At 40.4% G+C, this 21,957-nt stretch overlaps 1 protein-coding gene across 2 annotated transcripts in view; it reads left to right on the top strand.

Moving 5' to 3' along the window:
* The window catches only part of CASD1 (CAS1 domain containing 1), a 248,486-nt gene that overhangs the window by 95,634 nt on the left and 130,895 nt on the right, over positions 1-21,957 (top strand). The window lies entirely within an intron of this gene.

Consider the following 21,957-nt stretch of genomic DNA (forward strand, 5'->3'; position numbering starts at 1 on the left):
TAATGCTAAAAAAATGCCCCCTAAGTATAAAGAGAAGAGAGTATCATTGTATTTATAGCCAATACCAACATCATCAGCCAAGCTAGTGACAATATGTGTACAATAGACAAGGCACACAAAGCATAGGAGTGATTTAGACCTTTAGAAACCATATCATGAAGGGAGACTTTATAAATAAAATACCAAAAAATGTGAGCTCATATAAATACATTTTTATTTTTGTTAGAAAACAACAAAAATAACTGCGAAACATACAAGTATAAGTGCAATCATTACAGGAAGTAAGTACACTCCATTTCCAGATTTCATATTTATTTTCTATGGAGGCCATAATTAGCTTGAGCACTCTCAGGTAACTTTTGCAAGCTTTGATAAAGACCAGCTAGAAGGTCTAAGGTTAGGACCCAAAGACTGGAGGTGCAACAAGTCTTATCATATCTTGATCAACAGCTGTATGTGGGATGCAGCACTCTGAGAGGTGAGGACTGTGCTGGATAAGTGATCTACCACACTACAGGAGTGGCACTATAGAGTGGATACACTGCATCCCCTTTTATCCTCTAGGATCATCTATAGGAGTTTTGAAGGGAGCACTGCTTTATTCAAACACTGTGGCTACTTACCTCATATGGATTGAGGTTTTCTCAAGTAAGGTCTTTGCTACTGGGGTTTTACCCCTCAATTTCCATCTTAATATGACAAGAGGCCACGGCTTCATTCCTTACTTGTGGGAATACAGAACCTGGCCACCAGGAGGAGGCAAAGACACCCCAGCTAAAGGCTTAAATACCTCCCCCACTCCCCTCATCCCCCAGTCATTCTTTGCCTTTCGTCACCGGAGGATGGCAGAGAAGTGTCGGAAGATTCGGAGTAGTCTCTTATGGAGTCGCTATAGGACTGGAGTTTTAAGTAGTCTTGTCAGCCTCTCAGTGAGAGCATTGACGAATGTTGGGGTCTGGAGATGCAGGGAGAGTCTTTCTGCAAAACCATCCAGACTCGTATTAACTCCTAAGCAAACAGTGCTTCCATCACTTAAGTCCATGTCAGGCACGATGCTACAAGACTGTCAAACTTGAGAGGCTGTGTGTCCCACGGCGACGGTAAGATTGTTTCATTTTTTCTCATATGCTAATGTAAGAAGACAGGGTCACAGTGTGACTCCTTTATCTGTATGAAATCAAGGGTTAATATCTCCGGAAGGGGATTATTGAACAGGGGAAATTTATACATGATTTGCTTTATTATGTTTTTATGCTGTGACATGTGTGAGATGAGGCTCTGGCAGATGTGTGAACATTCAGGTTTTACTTTCGTTTTGGATAACTGCGCAGCCTGTCAGTTTGGCGCATTTTTTTTTTTTTTTAATTTATTATTTCTTTCATGTAATTAGCAAGAGTCCATGAGCTAATGACGTATGGGATATACATTCCTACCAGGAGGGGCAAAGTTTCCCAAACCTCAAAATGCCTATAAATACACCCCTCACCACACCCACAATTCAGTTTTACAAACTTTGCCTCCGATGGAGGTGGTGAAGTAAGTTTGTGCTAGATTCTACGTTGATATGCGCTCCGCAGCAAGTTGGAGCCCGGTTTTCCTCTCAGCGTGCAGTGAATGTCAGAGGGATGTGAGGAGAGTATTGCCTATTTGAATGCAGTGATCTCCTTCTACGGGGTCTATTTCATAGGTTCTCTGTTATCGGTCGTAGATATTCATCTCTTACCTCCCTTTTCAGATCGACGATATACTCTTATATATACCATTACCTCTGCTGATTCTCGTTTCAGTACTGGTTTGGCTTTCTACAAACATGTAGATGAGTGTCCTGGGGTAAGTAAATCTTATTTTCTGTGACACTCTAAGCTATGGTTGGGCACTTTGTTTATAAAGTTCTAAATATATGTATTCAAACATTTATTTGCCTTGACTCAGAATGTTCAACTTTCCTTATTTTCAGACAGTCAGTTTCATATTTGGGATAATGCATTTGATTTAATCATTTTTTCTTACCTTCAAAAATTTGACTTTTTTCCCTGTGGGCTGTTAGGCTCGCGGGGGCTGAAAATGCTTCATTTTATTGCGTCATTCTTGGCGCAGACTTTTTTGGCGCAAAAATTCTTTTCCGTTTCCGGCGTCATACGTGTCGCCGGAAGTTGCGTCATTTTTTGACGTTATTTTGCGCCAAAAAATGTCGGCGTTCCGGATGTGGCGTCATTTTGGCGCCAAAAAGCATTTAGGCGCCAAATAATGTGGGCGTCTTATTGGCGCTAAAAAATATGGGCGTCGCTTTTTGTCTTCACATTATTTAAGTCTCATTTTTCATTGCTTCTGGTTGCTAGAAGCTTGTTTTTTGGCATTTTTTCCCATTCCTGAAACTGTCATTTAAGGAATTTGATCAATTTTGCTTTATATGTTGTTGTTTTTTCTCTTACATATTGCAAGATGTCTCACGTTGCATCTGAGTCAGAAGATACTACAGGAAAATCGCTGTCTAGTGCTGGATCTACCAAAGCTAAGTGTATCTGCTGTAAACTTTTGGTAGCTATTCCTCCAGCTGTTGTTTGTATTGATTGTCATGACAAACTTGTTAAAGCAGATAATATTTCCTTTAGTAAAGTACCATTGCCTGTTGCAGTTCCTTCAACATCTAAGGTGCAGAATGTTCCTGATAACATAAGAGATTTTGTTTCTGAATCCATAAAGAAGGCTATGTCTGTTATTTCTCCTTCTAGTAAACGTAAAAAATCTTTTAAAACTTCTCTCCCTACAGATGAATTTTTAAATGAACATCATCATTCTGATTCTGATAACTCTTCTGGTTCAGAGGATTCTGTCTCAGAGGTTGATGCTGATAAATCTTCATATTTATTTAAAATGGAATTTATTCGTTCTTTACTTAAAGAAGTTCTAATTGCTTTAGAAATGAAGGATTCTGGTCCTCTTGATACTAATTCTAAACGTTTGGATAAGGTATTTAAATCTCCTGTGGTTATTCCAGAAGTTTTTCCTGTTCCTAATGCTATTTCTGCAGTAATTTCCAAAGAATGGGATAAATTGGGTAATTCATTTACTCCCTCTAAACGTTTTAAGCAATTATATCCTGTGCCGTCTGACAGATTAGAATTTTGGGACAAAATCCCTAAAGTTGATGGGGCTATTTCTACCCTTGCTAAACGTACTACTATTCCTACGTCAGATGGTACTTCGTTTAAGGATCCTTTAGATAGGAAAATTGAGTCCTTTCTAAGAAAAGCTTATCTGTGTTCAGGTAATCTTCTTAGACCTGCTATATCTTTGGCTGATGTTGCTGCAGCTTCAACTTTTTGGTTGGAAACCTTAGCGCAACAAGTAACACATCATGATTCTCATGATATTATTATTCTTCTTCAGCATGCTAATAATTTTATCTGTGATGCCATCTTTGATATTATCAGAGTTGATGTCAGGTTTATGTCTCTAGCTATTTTAGCTAGAAGAGCTTTATGGCTTAAGACTTGGAATGCTGATATGGCTTCTAAATCAACTCTACTTTCCATTTCTTTCCAGGGTAACAAATTATTTGGTTCTCAGTTGGATTCTATTATTTCAACTGTTACTGGTGGGAAAGGAACTTTTTTACCACAGGATAAAAAATCTAAGGGTAAAAACAGAGCTAATAATCGTTTTCGTTCCTTTCGTTTCAACAAAGAACAAAAACCTGATCCTTCATCCTCAGGAGCAGTTTCAGTTTGGAAACCATCTCCAATCTGGAATAAATCCAAGCCAGCCAGAAAGGCAAAGCCTGCTTCTAAGTCCACATGAAGGTGCGGCCCTCATTCCAGCTCAGCTGGTAGGGGGCAGGTTACATTTTTTCAAAGAAATTTGGATCAATTCTGTTCACAATCTTTGGATTCAGAACATTGTTTCAGAAGGGTACAGAATTGGTTTCAAGATGAGACCTCCTGCAAAGAGATTTTTTCTTTCCCGTGTCCCAATAAATCCAGTAAAAGCTCAAGCATTTCTGAATTGTGTTTCAGATCTAGAGTTAACTGGAGTAATTATGCCAGTTCCAGTTCAGGAACAGGGGATGGGGTTTTATTCAAATCTCTTCATTGTACCAAAGAAGGAGAATTCCTTCAGACCAGTTCTGGATCTAAAAATATTGAATCGTTATGTAAGGATACCAACGTTCAAGATGGTAACTGTAAGGACTATTTTGCCTTTTGTTCAGCAAGGGAATTATATGTCCACAATAGATTTACAGGATGCATATCTGCATATTCCGATTCATCCGGATCATTATCGGTTCCTGAGATTCTCTTTTCTGCACAAGCATTACCAGTTTGTGGCTCTGCCGTTTGGCCTTACTACATCTCCAAGAATTTTTACAAAGGTTCTCGGTTCCCTTCTGTCTGTAATCAGAGAACAGGGTATTGTGGTATTTCCTTATTTGGACGATATCTTGGTACTTGCTCAGTCTTTACATTTAGCAGAATTTCATACGAATCGACTTGTGTTGTTTCTTCAAGATCATGGTTGGAGGATCAATTTACCAAAAAGTTCATTGATTCCTCAGACAAGGGTAACCTTTTTGGGTTTCCAAATAGATTCAGTGTCCATGACTCTGTCTTTAACAGACAAGAGGCGTCTAAAACTGATGGCAGCTTGTCGAAACCTTCAGTCACAATCATTCCCTTCGGTAGCCTTATGCATGGAAATTCTAGGTCTTATGACTGCTGCATCGGACGCGATCCCCTTTGCTCGTTTTCACATGCGACCTCTTCAGCTTTGTATGCTGAATCAATGGTGCAAGGATTACACAAAGATATCTCAATTAATATCTTTAAAACCGATTGTTCGACACTCTCTAACGTGGTGGACAGATCACCATCGTTTAATTCAGGGGGCTTCTTTTGTGCTTCCGACCTGGACTGTAATTTCAACAGATGCAAGTCTCACAGGTTGGGGAGCTGTGTGGGGATCTCTGACGGCACAAGGAGTTTGGGAATCTCAGGAGGTGAGATTACCGATCAATATTTTGGAACTCCGTGCAATTTTCAGAGCTCTTCAGTCTTGGCCTCTTCTGAAGAGAGAATCGTTCATTTGTTTTCAGACAGACAATGTCACAACTGTGGCATACATCAATCATCAAGGAGGAACTCACAGTCCTCTGGCTATGAAAGAAGTATCTCGAATTTTGGTTTGGGCGGAATCCAGCTCCTGTCTAATCTCTGCGGTTCATATCCCAGGTGTAGACAATTGGGAAGCGGATTATCTCAGTCGCCAAACGTTGCATCCGGGCGAATGGTCTCTTCACCCAGAGGTATTTCTTCAGATCGTTCAAATGTGGGAACTTCCAGAAATAGATTTGATGGCGTCCCATCTAAACAAGAAACTTCCCAGGTATCTGTCCAGATCCCGGGATCCTCAGGCGGAGGCAGTGGATGCATTATCACTTCCTTGGAAGTATCATCCTGCTTATATCTTTCTTCCCCTAGTTCTTCTTCCAAGAGTAATCTCCAAGATTCTGAAGGAATGCTCGTTTGTTCTGCTGGTAGCTCCGGCATGGCCTCACAGGTTTTGGTATGGGGATCTTGTCCGGATGGCCTCTTGCCAACCGTGGACTCTTCCGTTAAGACCAGACCTTCTGTCACAAGGTCCTTTTTTCCATCAGGATCTGAAATCCTTAAATTTAAAGGTATGGAGATTGAACGCTTGATTCTTCGTCAAAGAGGTTTCTCTGACGCTGTGATTAATACTATGTTACAGGCTCGTAAATCTGTATCTAGAGAGATATATTATAGAGTCTGGAAGACTTATATTTCTTGGTGTATTTCTCATCATTTTTCTTGGCATTCTTTCAGAATTCCGAGAATTTTACAGTTTCTTCAGGATGGTTTAGATAAAGGTTTGTCCGCAAGTTCCTTGAAAGGACAAATCTCTGCTCTTTCTGTTCTTTTTCACAGAAAGATTGCTATTCTTCCTGATATTCATTGTTTTGTACAAGCTTTGGTTCGTATAAAACCTGTCATTAAGTCAATTTCTCCTCTTTGGAGTTTGAATTTGGTTCTGGGGGCTCTTCAAGCTCCTCCGTTTGAACCTATGCATTCATTGGACATTAAATTACTTTCTTGGAAAGTTTTGTTCCTTTTGGCCATCTCTTCTGCCAGAAGAGTTTCTGAATTATCTGCTCTTTCTTGTGAGTCTCCTTTTCTGATTTTTCATCGGGATAAGGCGGTGTTGCGAACTTCTTTTGAATTTTTATCTAAAGTTGTGAATTCCAACAACATTAGTAGAGAAATTGTGGTTCCTTCATTATGTCCTAATCCTAAGAATTCTAAGGAGAAATCGTTGCATTCTTTGGATGTTGTTAGAGCTTTGAAATATTATGTTGAAGCTACTAAATCTTTCAGAAAGACTTCTAGTCTATTTGTTATCTTTTCCGGTTCTAGAAAAGGCCAGAAAGCTTCTGCCATTTCTTTGGCATCTTGGTTGAAATCTTTAATTCATCTTGCCTATGTTGAGTCGGGTAAAACTCCGCCTCAGAGAATTACAGCTCATTCTACTAGGTCAGTTTCTACTTCCTGGGCGTTTAGGAATGAAGCTTCGGTTGATCAGATTTGCAAAGCAGCAACTTGGTCCTCTTTGCATACTTTTACTAAATTCTACCATTTTGATGTATTTTCTTCTTCTGAAGCAGTTTTTGGTAGAAAAGTACTTCAGGCAGCGGTTTCAGTTTGAATCTTCTGCTTATGTTTTTCGTTAAACTTTATTTTGGGTGTGGATTATTTTCAGCAGGAATTGGCTGTCTTTATTTTATCCCTCCCTCTCTAGTGACTCTTGTGTGGAAAGATCCACATCTTGGGTAATCATTATCCCATACGTCACTAGCTCATGGACTCTTGCTAATTACATGAAAGAAAACATAATTTATGTAAGAACTTACCTGATAAATTCATTTCTTTCATATTAGCAAGAGTCCATGAGGCCCGCCCTTTTTTTGTGGTGGTTATGATTTTGTATAAAGCACAATTATTCCAATTCCTTATTTTATATGCTTTCGCACTTTTTTATCACCCCACTTCTTGGCTATTCGTTAAACTGAATTGTGGGTGTGGTGAGGGGTGTATTTATAGGCATTTTGAGGTTTGGGAAACTTTGCCCCTCCTGGTAGGAATGTATATCCCATACGTCACTAGCTCATGGACTCTTGCTAATATGAAAGAAATGAATTTATCAGGTAAGTTCTTACATAAATTATGTTTTTTATTAATGATTTTCGCAATACATGAAGACATAGATAAAAATACATCATACTGATATAGATTGTACAGTAAGTGCAAACATTCCATTCATGTCTATCAGATATGTGGGTAATGGGTCTCTTGCTCGGATGCCTTCAATTACGTATTATAGGTGCAAAACAATATCAACGTCAATGTGATAAAGTTAAACAATTAATCTAAACAATTATCCTCAGAAATTGTCTCTTTACCTTCAGGTCCCCAGGTCCGGCCCCAAAGATATTTCATGTCCTAGCAGTATGAAGTAGCTATAGATATTTAGAACGGTCTGGTACTCTCCGAGGTCTGCAGCCCCTAATCTATGTGTCAGGCTAAGTTGCTATCTAACTCCAACTCTAATGGAGCTGTTACCTGTATGATAGGCCCTTCTGTGGCTAAGGGCAGTGAGTGTGAGATGTCACTATGGTGAGCAGAGTGGCCTACCCCGAAAGTGATTCCTGCCACAAAAATTTAGCATTTAAGATCATTTCTGTTTGGTTTCGACAAATGTAACCATATTTTTCCAAAGAGTACTGCTCCTCTACTTCCTCCAGCCACATAGATCTAGTCAAAGATACTGACTTTTTCCAGTGGCGGGCTATTAGCCTCCTCGCACTGTTGATGCCGATCTGTAAGACCAACAATCTTAACCTACATTTCAATTTGGGCATGTTGTTCAACAGTGCCATGTTTGGGGTCAACGTAAATGTTTCAGCCACACATTTCTTAAATTGTAGTTCAACTACTTTCCACAATAAGTGGACCCTAGGGCAGTACCACCACATGTGTAGCAAGTCACCGCGTTCTCCACACTCACGCCAACATAGGTTAGGTGCATTGGGGTATATACTCGACAGCCTAGATGGGGTCAGGTACCACCTTAAAAGGATTTTGAAGTTTAATTCTAGCAATACTGGAGAGGTTGAGGATTTTTTGACTGATCTAAAAATTTGTTCCCAGGTTTCAGGCTCTATGTGTTCTTTTAAGTCTGAACTCCATCTATCTGTGTAAGTCGGCAAAATTGCCATCGGGTTGTTTGTAAGTAGCTTGCGTGATATGGAAAGAGTCCCCCTCGGTGTAATACCAGTGTAGCACAACTGCTCAAAAGCGGTCAACTGTCTCAGAAGGTCCGATTTGAATGGGGAGGTGTGTATATAATGGTGCAATTGTGCATATTTAAGCCATTTTGTGAATCTTCCATCAGCTATGTTAGTTAATTTATCTCTCTCTAGGAGCTTGCCCGCTTCTGTGAAGTTAAATAATGGGATTGTGTAATCCCATTCCGTCAGCCTTTGAAACCCTTTGTCTAGGCCTCCTACCATTTCTATGTTTAGTGTAATCGGGAACAGGGGGGATCTGTAGGTAGAGATGTAAGGTCTGGAGGCTATAATATGGTCCCAATTCTTAAAAAGTTGCTTATGTAATTCGAGTTGTCGGCATTGGGGGGGTCTGAGGTCTTTTGATACCCAGCAAAGAGCCTGTACAAGAGGTGCCCTAAGAATGTGTGAGTCCAACGTCACCCATGCCTTACGCTCTTGTGTATTATGCCAGTCAAGTATCCGTTGCATTGTCACAGCTTGATAATATTCCTCAATCTTAGGTAATCCTAACCCACCCTTCAAAATAGGTCTGTACATTGTATTTCTGTTAATTCTCGGTCTGCACCTACCCCATATGAATGTATTTATGCATCTTTGAAGTCTAGTTATGTACCAACTGGGCAGATGGAGGGGTACTGTTTGCAGTATATACAAGATTCTAGGTAATGTGGTCATTTTTATCGCCTGTATCCTCCCCCACCATGACAGAGGTTTGTTCGACCACTTCTTGAGGTCATGTTGTGTATTAAGGAGCAGTGTATTATAGTTTTTGTCAAATAGTGTTGTCTGGTTAGGGGACAAATGGACTCCCAAGTATTTTATTGAATCTACTTTTAATCTAAGCGGGCATGCCCTCGATAGAGATATGAAGTTAGGACCTGGCATGTTAATGTTTAAAATTTCGGATTTTTGTTTGTTAACTAAAAAGTTAGAAAAATTTCCGAACCTATCTAATTCTAAAAGAATCTCAGGGATAGATGTAGAGGGGGATTATATTGTGAATAGCACGTCATCGGCGTACATCGCAACTTTATAGTCCTGCTGGCCAATTGTTATCCCTTTTATGTTCTGATTTCTGCGTATGTGAGATGCAAGGACTTCCATCTGTAGGATAAATAAAATGGGGGACAGGGGACACCCCTGTCGTGTACCGTTGTGTATTGGAAATGCTGATGATAGAATCCCGTTTGCCTTTACTTTAGCACTGGGATGACTATATAAACTAAATATCCTTCTCAATGTTTTGGGGCCGAATCCTATATTATTTAACGTTAATTTTAGAAATTGCCAATCAGTCCGATCAAATGCTTTCTCAGCATCAATAGCCACTAAAACTGACTCAATACCTTGGTGTTTAACATAATCAATGAGTGTTATGGCTCTAAGGGTATTGTCCCTCGCCTCTCGGCCAGGGACAAATCCCACTTGATCGGTGTGTATTATATCTTTGAGGACCGCATTAAATCGGTTCGCTAAGACTTTTCCCAACAACTTTATATCTGTGTTCAATAGTGAGATTGGGCGGTAGCTGGCTGGGTCGTCTTGTGGTTTGTCCGGTTTTAAAATTACAGAAATATGGGCATTTAGGGAATCTCTAGGGAGCTGTATGTCTCCGTCTAATGCGTTAAAAAGTGTCAGCAAGTGTGGGGCTATTATTTGTCTATATGATTTATAATAAAGGTTTGTGAGGCCGTCAGGACCAGGGCTTTTCCCTACTGGGAGATCTTTAATAGCTTTTAGTATCTCTGATAATGTGATGGGTCTCTCTAGGTCTGAGATTTGGGTTTGTGATAGTTTGTTCAGGTTCGCTAACTCTATATATTCTATAGTTTGTTGTATGTGTGTCGCGTCATGCTTAGCATTTAGGTTATATAGATGGTGATAAAAGTTTTGAAAGTGAGTTGCTATAGCCTTACTATCTTGGATATATGTTCCTTGTTGAGTTTTTAATCTGTGTATATGTGTTAGGGAGTCTCTATCCCTCAGAGTGTTCGCAAGAATTCTACCTGGGCGGTTGCCTTCATAAAAATATTTCTTTCGGAGCTGTAACGCTTTCCTCTGGGCCTCTGAGTAGAGGAGTGTTTTGAGTTCATTTCTAGTGGTTGTTAGTTCGTGGAGAGTAGTTGAATTAGAGGGAGAGTTCTTGTGTTGTATTTCTAAGGCGTGTATTTTTGTGGTTAGGTGTGTCAAATGATTATCATATTGTTTTTTGAGTCGTGCCTTGTGTTTAATACATTCCCCTCGGAAAACTGCCTTATGGGCTTCCCAAACATAAAGGGGTGATGTTTCTGGGATTGCATTGAGATTAAAGTATTCCGTAAGGGTAGACGTCAGAGCTTGTGCAGTTGGTGGGTGTTGTATCAGATATGCATCTAGTCTCCAGATAAAAGGGTGTATTGGCATATCTGGCCAGTTTATTTTCAGGCTTATCATGGAATGGTCAGACCATGCCGTCGGGGTGATGTCTGTATCAGTCATTAGGGAGAGGCTTGCTTGGTCTAGGTATAAATGGTCTATTCTGGAGTACATTGCCCACGGGTGGGAGTAAAATGTGTAGTTACGCTGTGTGGGGTGTTGTGTTCTCCATGTGTCAACTAATCCCGAGTGTCTAATGCAACGAAATACCGAGTTAGGTGGACGCTGTGCATTTGTGGAAGTTGAGTCTAAGAGAGGGTCTAGCACCGTGTTAAGGTCCCCTCCCATTATCACTGTGCCTTTGCGAACTTCTTGTAGCATCACTTTTAATTTGTTAAAAAATCTATTTCTATGTGAACTGGGGGCATATATATTCACCAACGTGATAGGTCTATTATGTATAAGACCAATTAGTATATGTATTCTACCCTCACTATCTGATACAGTATAAAGGAGTTCAAATGGTAGGGAATGGTGGATGAGAATGCCCACACCGTTTTTTTTTTGTGTTCATGAGAATTATAAAAGCTGAGTGGGAAATTTTTGTTATGGAATTTAGGTTCGTTCCCCTTAGAGAAGTGAGTCTCCTGTATAAACACTATTGAGCTTTTTTGTTTATTAAACCACTGTAAGGCTACCGACCTTTTTGTAGGAGAGTTGAGGCCCTTTGCGTTTTGTGAGACTATTAAAACTGTTTTATGGGCCATGTTTGTATCTGGTCCTACGCAGTGGTATAAAGTGTTGCTTAAAGTGTCTTACCGTTAGCTGGCGCTCTAGATTGCGATGGGGTTCTACCTTTATGTTATGTTGCATGAACCTTAGGGAGCATAGGGATGTATCACAGCTACCGTCATTTACCTGCCTAGACCTGAGGACCGACCTGAGCTTCGTGAGGATACTGAAATAGAACAATGAACAATTAAACAAACATTTCAACAAACTACAAACAAATTCAACAGTGTTAACAAATTTAACTAACATTTCTAAGCTCAGGAAAGGGAAGATTATTCCGATTCCTGATAGAGAAATGAGGGAGGAGGGGTAGCACTTAATTAGTACTACTTTCATTCCCCATTAATTACTGAAGAATAGTTCTTATGAAGGGAGTTCACAAGTTGCAGGGATATTTCAAGGGATCTTAAAGTTCTTCAATGTCTCTAGGACAGAATAAGCCCAATGCTTAACTTTGGCTACATCTGTTCACCAACTAGGTGCTCCTGGAGCATTACTTAGTAGAGAGCGGAGAGCTCCACTTAGGCAAAGAGTCATCTGTTAGACTCATTCAAGTGTGATTACTTTTGTGTTCCAGTTCTGGAGTATGCCCCCTCAGGGGGGATCTACAGTGTGAGATGGAGGGGTGAGGGACGTTAAGTGGGTTGTTTTCCGTTTCCTGCCAACTGTGGTCCATTTCTGGCGTTGAGGTTTTGATGTAGTGGATTCTGCAGTTGGCATTTGTTCCATTTGGTCCAGAGCCTGGGGGATTTGCCTTGGTGGGGGGATGCCCAGCTGTGAACAGAAGGAGGACAGATCCTCTAGGTCCTTATATATAATTTCCTTGTTTTCTTTAATCACTCTGATGGCGAATGGGAATCCCCAGCGATAAGGGATGTTGTGCTCTTTTAAGTGAGATGTGAGGAATTTGACGTCTCTCCGTCTTGAAAGGGTTAATGGGCTTAAGTCTGCGAAAATCTGGATGTCATCTCCTTCCCTGCGGATTGGAGCTTTCTTCCTAGCTGCTGCTAGCAATCTTTCTTTATCTTTATAGTTATGGCAGCGGAGAATGACATTGCGAGGGGGCGCCTTTGCTGAGGGTCTAGGTTTCAGAGCTCTGTGCATTCTGTCGATGGGTATACTGGTGCTTTCTTTGTTATCTAAAAGAGAGTCAAAAAGGTCCTGTATATATTGTGGTAGTGCTGTAGTGGAAATGTTCTCAGAGATCCCCCTAATCCTAAGATTTTGGCGTCTCCCACGATTGTCTAGATCTTCAATCTGCATTTTCATCATTTTAATTTCACTGCTTTGGTGTTGGATTTGCATGCCATGCAGATTAATTGGTTCAGAGATTTCCTCTGCATGCTCTTCTAATTGGAGAACTCTGTTTCCTAAATCCACCACATCTTTTTTGACTTCAGTTAAACTCTCCTTTATAAGTTGGCTAACTTGATTCATGAAGGACGCAAAGTCCTCTTTGGTTGGGAGAGACTGGAGGTCTGCTTTAGTGATGGGGAGATTAGGGTCCGGTATTGAGGCTTCTGGATCTTCCTCTGGTGTGTCACTGTTAGATTGTGGTGAACTGGGCTGAGCAGGAGCAGCAGTGTCAGCAGCCCTGAAATAAGAGTTTAATTTAATGGCAGTTGCTGCTGCTACTTTGCTAACTTTGTCCCCTTTAGGGGGCCTTTTGGATGCCATTTATGCCAAGTGCTCAGCTTAGAGTGGAAAGTGACCGGTGTCTGTAATTCTTATAAATTGTTGTTAATAATTACTGTGCCATATGTTTTGGCTGGTAGGTAGGTAAGGGGTACTTTTAAAGGGATTATGGCTGAGTAATATTTATTATTGCTCCCAGGGGAAAGGAAATGCTGAATTTCTATTGAGTCCTTCCAGTGTTGTTTGTGTACCCCTTATAGAGAGCCCACTGGGACCGGCCTCCGCTCCCAGTAAATCAGAATCTGTTTGTGTGTCAGTCTTTTAGTAACACAGGGTCATATTTGCTTACCCCCTTGTTTGCTTGGTTCGCGGCACGCTGCACCGCTGGCGGATCTTATATTCCTCCTTTCTCTTAGAGGCTTGTGCGCGGTGTAGGCCGCTTCCGATTACCCGCTATAAATTGTTACATGGCAACAGTCAGGATCGCCGTCGGAACAGACCCGACCGGAGATCTCCGTGGTGCGGTAAATTGTCTTGAGACCTCTTCTGTTAGTTCCGTTGCAGCTTTCATAGGCCCTTATTACAATGTCTGAATGCGAGTGTAGGTATTAAAAATGGCGCCTCCCCACAACATCATCCGCGCCCTGTATATCCTCTGTCACTGCCAGGAGTGCCGAGAGTCATTCATAGTCACGAAAGTGGATGCTGTGCGTGTTCCACTATCTTTATGTGTCGGGTTGACACTCTTCACATCATTTTCTGCCCTTCTGAATAGCTTTATGGGGAATGCCACACGGAGCACTACAATTTTGCAGCCATGCTGGATCTCGACTGGCTCCGCCTCCAGTTTGGCGCATTTTTTTCCTGTAGCAGGGGCGGTCCTGTATGGCACGTGACCGGGTGTGGCCTCTTTAACTTTATCTTTCCTGACCGTGCGGTTTAAAAGAGAAGCCTCTACCTATTGGTGTGACTCTCTGTTGGAGATGATCGAGGTGGAAACTCCCCTCAATGAGATCTAGGAAAGAATTAAGGCCTTGAGGGTTGCTAATTCGTTTATTTGTGATGCAAATATGCAGATTATCCGCTTGAATGCTAAGACATCAGGCTTTTCTGTTCTAGCCTGTAGGGCTCTATGATTGAAGTCTTGGTCGGCTGACCTGACTTCCAAATCTAGATTACTTTCCCTTCCATTTAAGGGGAAGGTATTTTTTGGTCCAGGACTGGACTGTATTATATCCACGGTCACTGGGGGCAAGGTTGCCTTTTTACTATAGGATAAGAAAAATAAAGCTAAAGGACAAGGTCCTAATTTTCGTCCCTTTAGTTCGGATAAGTTCCAACGTCAGCAGCCCTCCGCGAAGTCTGATCAGTCCAAGGGAACTTGGAAACCAGCTCAATCTTGGAACAAGTCCAAGCAGAACAAGAAGCCCGCTGAGACAAAATCGGCATGAAGGGGCCTTGATCCGTTACTGGATTGTGTGGGGGCAGACTATCTCTCTTTGTGGAGGCTTGGCTGGGAGACGTGCAAGACCCTTGAGTTCTGGAGGTCGTTGCCCAGGGTTACAGGATAGATTTAAAATCTTATCCACCCAGGGGCAGATTCCTCTTATCAAACCTGTCTTCAAGACCAGAAAAACAAGATGCCTTTCTAGGGTGCGTGAGGGATCTCTCCTCCCTAGGAGTCATTGTGCCAGTTCCTCTAGCAGAAAGAGGTCTGGGATACTACTCAAACCTTTTTGTGGTCCCAAAGAAGGAGGGTACATTTCTCCCGATCCTGGACCTAAAGTGTTTAAACAAGTTTCTGTCGGTACCATCGTTCAAGATGGAAACGATAAGGTCTATTCTGCCCTTAGTTCAAGAATGACAGTTTATGACCACAATAGATTTGAAGGATGCTTACCTTCATGTTCCAATACACAAGGATCACTTCAAGTTCTTAAGATTCGCTTTTCTGGATCAGCACTTTGTTTGTAACTCTTCCCTTTGGTCTGGCTACTGCTCCAAGAGTCTTTACGAAGGTTCTGGGGGCTCTGCTCGCGGTGGCGAGATCCAGAGGCATTGCAGTAGCTCCTTATTTGAACAAAATTCTGGTCCAAGCTCCATCCTGCTGGCTGGCAGAAGACCATTCGAGAGCTCTTCTTCTTCTTCAATCTCATGGATGGAAGATAAACTTAGGAAAGAGTTCTCTGGTTCCCAGTACCAGAGTGGAGTTCCTGGGCACGATAATAGATTCCATATTCATGGAGATATTTCTTACAGACCAGAGACGTTGCAAAATTATTTCCAGTTGTCTTTTCCTCCAGACCTTCTCAAGGCCATCTGTGGCCCGGTGTATGAAGGTGATTGGGCTCATGGTGTCCAGCATAGATATCATCCCATTTGCTAGGTTCCATCTCAGACCTCTACAACTTTGCATGCTGAGGCAATGGAACGACAATCACTCAGATCTATCCCAACAGATTTCTCTGGACAGCCAATCGAGAGAATCACACTCTTGGTGGCTCTGTCCAGATCGCCTGTCTAAGGGGACATCCTTCTTGAGACCATCCTGGGAGATTGTGACTACGGATGCAAGTCTATCAGGATGGGGAGCCGTTTGGGGGGCCAGGAAGGCACAGGGCCGATGGACTTGGAAGGAATCTCTTCTCCCAAACAACATTCTGGAACTTCGAGCAATCTTCAAAGCTCTTAGGGCTTGGCCTCTTCTGGGTTTGACACAGTTTATCAGATTCCAATCGGACAACATTACCTCGGTGGCTTACATCAACCATCAGGGGGGGAACGAGAAGCTCTCTAGCCATGAGGTAGTATCTCGGATTCTGGATTTGGGGGAGGCCCACAACTGCTCGCTGTCAGCGATCCACATCACGGGTGTGGACAACTGGGAAGTGGACTTTCTCAGCAGACAATCGTTTCATTCGGGGGAATGGTTTCTCCATCCCGAGGTGTTTGTGGATATTTGCAACAAATGGCGGACCCCGGAGATAGATCTCATGGCATCCAGACTCAATACCAAGCTACCTAGATACGGGTCGCAGTCCAGGGATCCCCAGGCAGAGCTGATGTTTACATTTTTCCACCATTGCCACTTCTACTTTGGGTAGTGACCCGCATCAAGCAGGAGCAAGCCTCGACTATTCTAATTGCTCCATTGTGGCCGCACAGCATGTGGTTTGCAGGCCTGGTGGGGATATCATCATCTCATCCATGGAGGTTACCCTGTCGCAGGGATCTGCTGTAGCAGGGTCCTTTAGTTCACCAAAATCTAGATTCTCTGAGGCTGACTGGGTGGAGATTAAACGCTTATTCCTAGCCAAGAGAGGTTTTTCTGAAAAAGTGATCGATACTCTTATTCAGGCTAGAAATCCGGTTACCCGTTGCGCCTACCACAAGGTGTGGAGGACCTAATTATTCTGGTGTGAAGAATGTGGATTCCCCTGGCATAAGGTCAGGGTATCCAGGATCCTGTCCTTTCTTCAAGATGGTTTGGAGAAGGGACTTGCTGCTAGTTCGTTAAAGGGACAGATTTCAGCTCTATCAGTATTATTACACAAGAGGCTTGCTGAGCTTCCTGATATTCAGTCTTTTGTTCAGGCTCTGTCTAGAATCCGGCCTGTATTTAGACATTCCACTCCTCCTTGGAGTTTAAATTTGGTTCTTAAGGTTTTACAGAGGGCTCCGTTTGAGCCCATGCATTCGGTTGACATTAAGTTACTGTCTTGGAAGGTTCTTTTTCTATTGGCTATTGCTTCGCCACGCAGAGTCTCTGAGATGGTGGGCTTGCAATGTGAGCCTCCTTACCTAGCCTTTCATGCTGATAAGGCTGTTCTTCGCACTGGGTTGTGTTTTCTCCTTAAGGTTGTGTCTGATCGCAACATGAATCAGGAGATCGTGGTTCCTTCTTTGTGTCCAAATCCTCCTTCTTCGAAGGAGCGATTACTTCATAATTTGGATGTGGTTCAGGCTTTGAAATTCTATCTTCAGGCTTCGAAAGATTTTAGCCAGACTTCGGCATTGTTTGTTGTTTATTCTGGGAAGCACAGAGGGCACAAGGCCTCTTCCACTTCCCTATATTTTTGATTGAGGAGCATCATCCGCTTAGCATATGAAACTGCGGGACATAATCCTCCTCAGAGGATTACGGCTCATTCAACTAGAGCTGTCGCTTCTTCTTGGGCCTTCAAAAATAAGGCCTCTATGGAGCAGATTTGTAGGGTGGCTACCTGGTCCTCCTTACATATTTACTTTTTAAAAATTTTACAAATTTGACGTTTTCGCTTCGACTTAAGCAGCTTTTGGGAGAAAGGTTTTACAGGCTGTGGTGCCCTCAGACTAGGGTACGCCTCTCTTTTTACCATCCCGTTTTCATTCAGTGTCCTCTAGAGCTTGGATATATGTTTCCCACTAGTAAGGAATGAAGCCCTGGACTCTCCTCATATTAAGATGGAAACATAAATTATGCTTACCAGATAATTTCCTTTCCATCTGTATGAGGAGAGTCCACGGCCCCCCGCCCGTTTTTCTCCGTTGGGCGGACCTAAATTTTTGTTATTCTTCTGGCACCTTTTATACCCTGATATTTCTCCTACTGTTCTTTGTTCCTTCGGCAGAATGACTGGGGGATGAGGGGAGTGGGGGAAGTATTTAAGCCTTTGGCTGGGGTGTCTTTGCCTCCTCCTGGTGGCCAGGTTCTGTATTCCCACAAGTAAGGAATGAAGCCGTGGACTCTCCTCATACAGATGGAATGGAAATTATCTGGTAAGCATAATTTATGTTATTCTATAACTGTGAGTTCCATACTGTTCATGTGGCGCTGAAACACCATCTTGTACCTTTTATCCTTATTCTGTGAAGTTTCGGGAACCTTCACTACTCTCTTGTTCACCAGCTGCCCAGCATTTGGAATAGACTCTGCTTTTTCTTTGTGATATACACTTTCTAATATATATATATATATCTTATATTTATATGTTTATACATTTATATTTTTATTGCATTGCACTTATTCTTGTTTTTACTTCAAAATTCTACTTTTTATTTAGCACAAATGATCAGTGCTTATTACTAGTGCCAATTTTATCCAGGTTTTAATTTGTTTTTTGAAGTGTTATTTTTGTTTTATGATTTCTTATTAGATACATAGGACTAGAATTTCTTTGTGTATTGTGTTGTTGAGCGCATGGAATTTACTCCTTGTTTATATATATATATATATATATATATATATATATATATATATATATATATATATATATATAAATAACGAGATGCAAAAAGAAAAACACTAGTGTCTATACTAGTTGATAATCACTTTAAACAGTGTAAAACTATTGGGAATTTTCTTTCTCCCTCAGAATTATCACAGAGTACACTATCTTACAGGGGTGCCTGGCTTTCCCACAAAGGCATGTATAGATGTGGGAGAGCCAAGTGTAGACCTTGCGAATTTGCTATTTTTTCAGACAATTTTGTGTCATTTGTTACAGGTGAGACATATCAAATTGAAACATGTTTGAATTGTACATCATCTTATGTTATATACTTAATCACTTGCATAGAATGTCACCTACAATATGCAGGCTTGACGACAAATGATGTCAATACTCGAATGAGAAACCATTTATTGACAATCAAAAAAGGTGATGCTAGTACCCCACTGGTACAACATTTCAGTAGAGTCCACCTTAAAAGAAATGATACTTTTAGATGGCAAATAATTGAACAAATCAGATTACTCCCTAGAGGGGGAGACAGAGATAGGATTCTGGGAAAGAGAGAGCTGTTTTGGATTTTTAAACTTAAAACAAGAGTCCCCACAGGTCTGAATTCGGAATATGATCTGATTAACTATTGGAAATAGCATGGTACCTGGACATTCTCTCTCTTTCCCAGACTATCCTGATCCTCTTATATGTATGTCTTTTAGAATATATATATATATATATATATATATATATATATATATATATATATATATATATATATATATATATATATATATATATATATATATATATATATATATATATATATATATATACTGTGTGTATATATATATATATATATATATATATACTAGTTATCCTCTCTAATTGTGCTTTAGAACTATTCATTAGGATTTGTTCATCATTCATTTCTACATATTTATGTAGATATAGCCAGTGAATATAATACTATACTGCTAACGTGATTGAAGATATTTAGATATAAGTTTAAAAACTAGCCTTTTCCATGCAGTTAAGTTTCATATGTCTTTACGACAAACACATGATCTAAGTATTATAAGTGATATACATGAATGGTGCTAATATCGTTTGACACAAATTGGAGAATTGCTAAGAGTGTATCTCTACCTTATTAATCCACATACTGTATGTATGTTTAGACATTATCATGGATATTCTCTTATTGTCTTTATAGCGAAGTTTGTATGCATAGCCTCCAAACATTATAGTTGGAGTTATGTGTACTATTTTGAACCTACATTTAAATCCCCAGTTGGAATTTTATACATGGATTATTTATTTGATAATAATATAGGTTTTAGGGCAATTTAGAATACATACATACTGTAAGTTATGATTTTGTTGATATAATAGTGCTCATCGGTATAACCTGTTTGAGTACCAATATCAACTTTTATCTCCAATTGGTGTTAATATATAATATGTAATAATATTGCCAGTACAGTATGAGGACAATGATCCTTAAATAATAACAATAAGATTGATTGCATAATTCTGAAATACTACCATTATCCATCAAGTTTATACAGAGTAATAAGCAACAAAGTTTACACATGTATTGACCACAACACACCCACTTATTAGGTGAATCTGATTGGACTTATGTATTGTCCAATAGAGCATGAGTACTGCTTTTAAATGTTTCCTGTGCAGGTGTATTGGATAGTTACGATTACGGCTCAGGCCGAAACATGTCAGCATTTTAATACTCACTGCTGTGTGTATTGTGATACTTTTTTGCTACGGACCTCCTGTGGTCTTTTTAACCATTTTTTGGATGAAATAAAGAACCGTTTTTACTTTTACAATATCAGCCTACGATACAGTTTTTGCTTTTGCACTATATATATATATATATATATATATATATATATATATATATATGTATGTGTGTGTATATATATATATATATATATATATATATATATATAAACATAAAATTTGACGGTAGATAAGAACCAAAAAGGCTGATCAAGTCTACCCATATTACATGTTACTTTTTCCTTAGGATAGCCTTATGCATGTCCCAGGCATTTTTAAATTCCTTTACAGTCTTTGTGTTTACCACCTCAAATTGAAGTTTATTCCATGAATCCACCACCCTTCCTGTAAAAAAATGCTTCCTCAAATTTCTCCTGAATCTGCTACCCTCTAAATTTAGATTGTGACCCCTTGTCATTTATTTTTTTGTGAAAAATGCTTTCAGCTTCTATTTTATTAAGTCCCTTGAAGGTTTCTATCATGTCACCTCTTTCCCTTCTATCCTCTAAACTATACATATTTAGATCATAGAGGCTTTCTTCGTACGTTTTATATTTTAGACCATGTATCATTTTAGTAGCCCTCCTTTGGACAGCTTCTAGTTTATTTATCACCACTAGTAACTGATGCCTCATTTGAATGTACTCCATTTAATGAAACCCTCTGTCGTCTATCTTTAAGCCAGCATTCTACCCACTTAACAATCTTAGCATCTATTCCAAGGCAATACATTTTGTGAATACGTTTGTTGTGTGGGACAGTGACAAATGCTTTGCTAAAGTCTAGATATGCAACATCTATGGCTCCTCCCTGGTCTATTATTTCTCCAACATAGGTGTGTCCGGTCCACGGCGTCATCCTTACTTGTGGGATATTCTCCTCCCCAACAGGAAATGGCAAAGAGCCCAGCAAAGCTGGTCACATGATCCCTCCTAGGCTCCGCCTACCCCAGTCATTCTCTTTGCCGTTGTACAGGCAACATCTCCACGGAGATGGCTTAGAGTTTTTTAGTGTTTAACTGTAGTTTTTATTATTCAATCAAGAGTTTGTTATTTTAAAATAGTGCTGGTATGTACTATTTACTCAGAAACAGAAAAGAGATGAAGATTTCTGTTTGTATGAGGAAAATGATTTTAGCACCGTAACTAAAATCCATGGCTGTTCCACACAGGACTGTTGAGAGCAATTAACTTCAGTTGGGGGAACAGTGTGCAGTCTCTTACTGCTTGAGGTATGACACATTCTAACAAGACGATGTAATGCTGGAAGCTGTCATTTTCCCTATGGGATCCGGTAAGCCATGTTTATTAAGATAGTAAATAAGGGCTTCACAAGGGCTTATTAAGACTGTAGACTTTTTCTGGGCTAAATCGATTCATTATTTACACATATTTAGCCTTGAGGAATCATTTATTCTGGGTATTTTGATATGATTATATCGGCAGGCACTGTTTTTGACACCTTATTCTTTAGGGGCTTTCCCTAATCATAGTCAGAGCCTCATTTTCGCGCCGGTATGGCGCACTTGTTTTTGAGGACAGCATGGCATGCAGCTGCATGTGTGTGGAGCTCTGATACATAGAAAAGTCTTTCTGAAGGCATCATTTGGTATCGTATTCCCCTTTGGGCTTGGTTGGGTCTCAGCAAAGCAGATTCCAGGGACTGTAAAGGGGTTAAATATAAAAACGGCTCCGGTTCCGTTATTTTAAGGGTTAAAGCTTCCAAATTTGGTGTGCAATACTTTTAAGGCTTTAAGACACTGTGGTGAAATTTTGGTGAATTTTGAACAATTCCTTCATACTTTTT

The sequence above is a fragment of the Bombina bombina genome, chromosome 5 (genome assembly GCF_027579735.1).
Source record: "Bombina bombina isolate aBomBom1 chromosome 5, aBomBom1.pri, whole genome shotgun sequence".
In the NCBI taxonomy this organism is placed as follows: domain Eukaryota; kingdom Metazoa; phylum Chordata; class Amphibia; order Anura; family Bombinatoridae; genus Bombina; species Bombina bombina.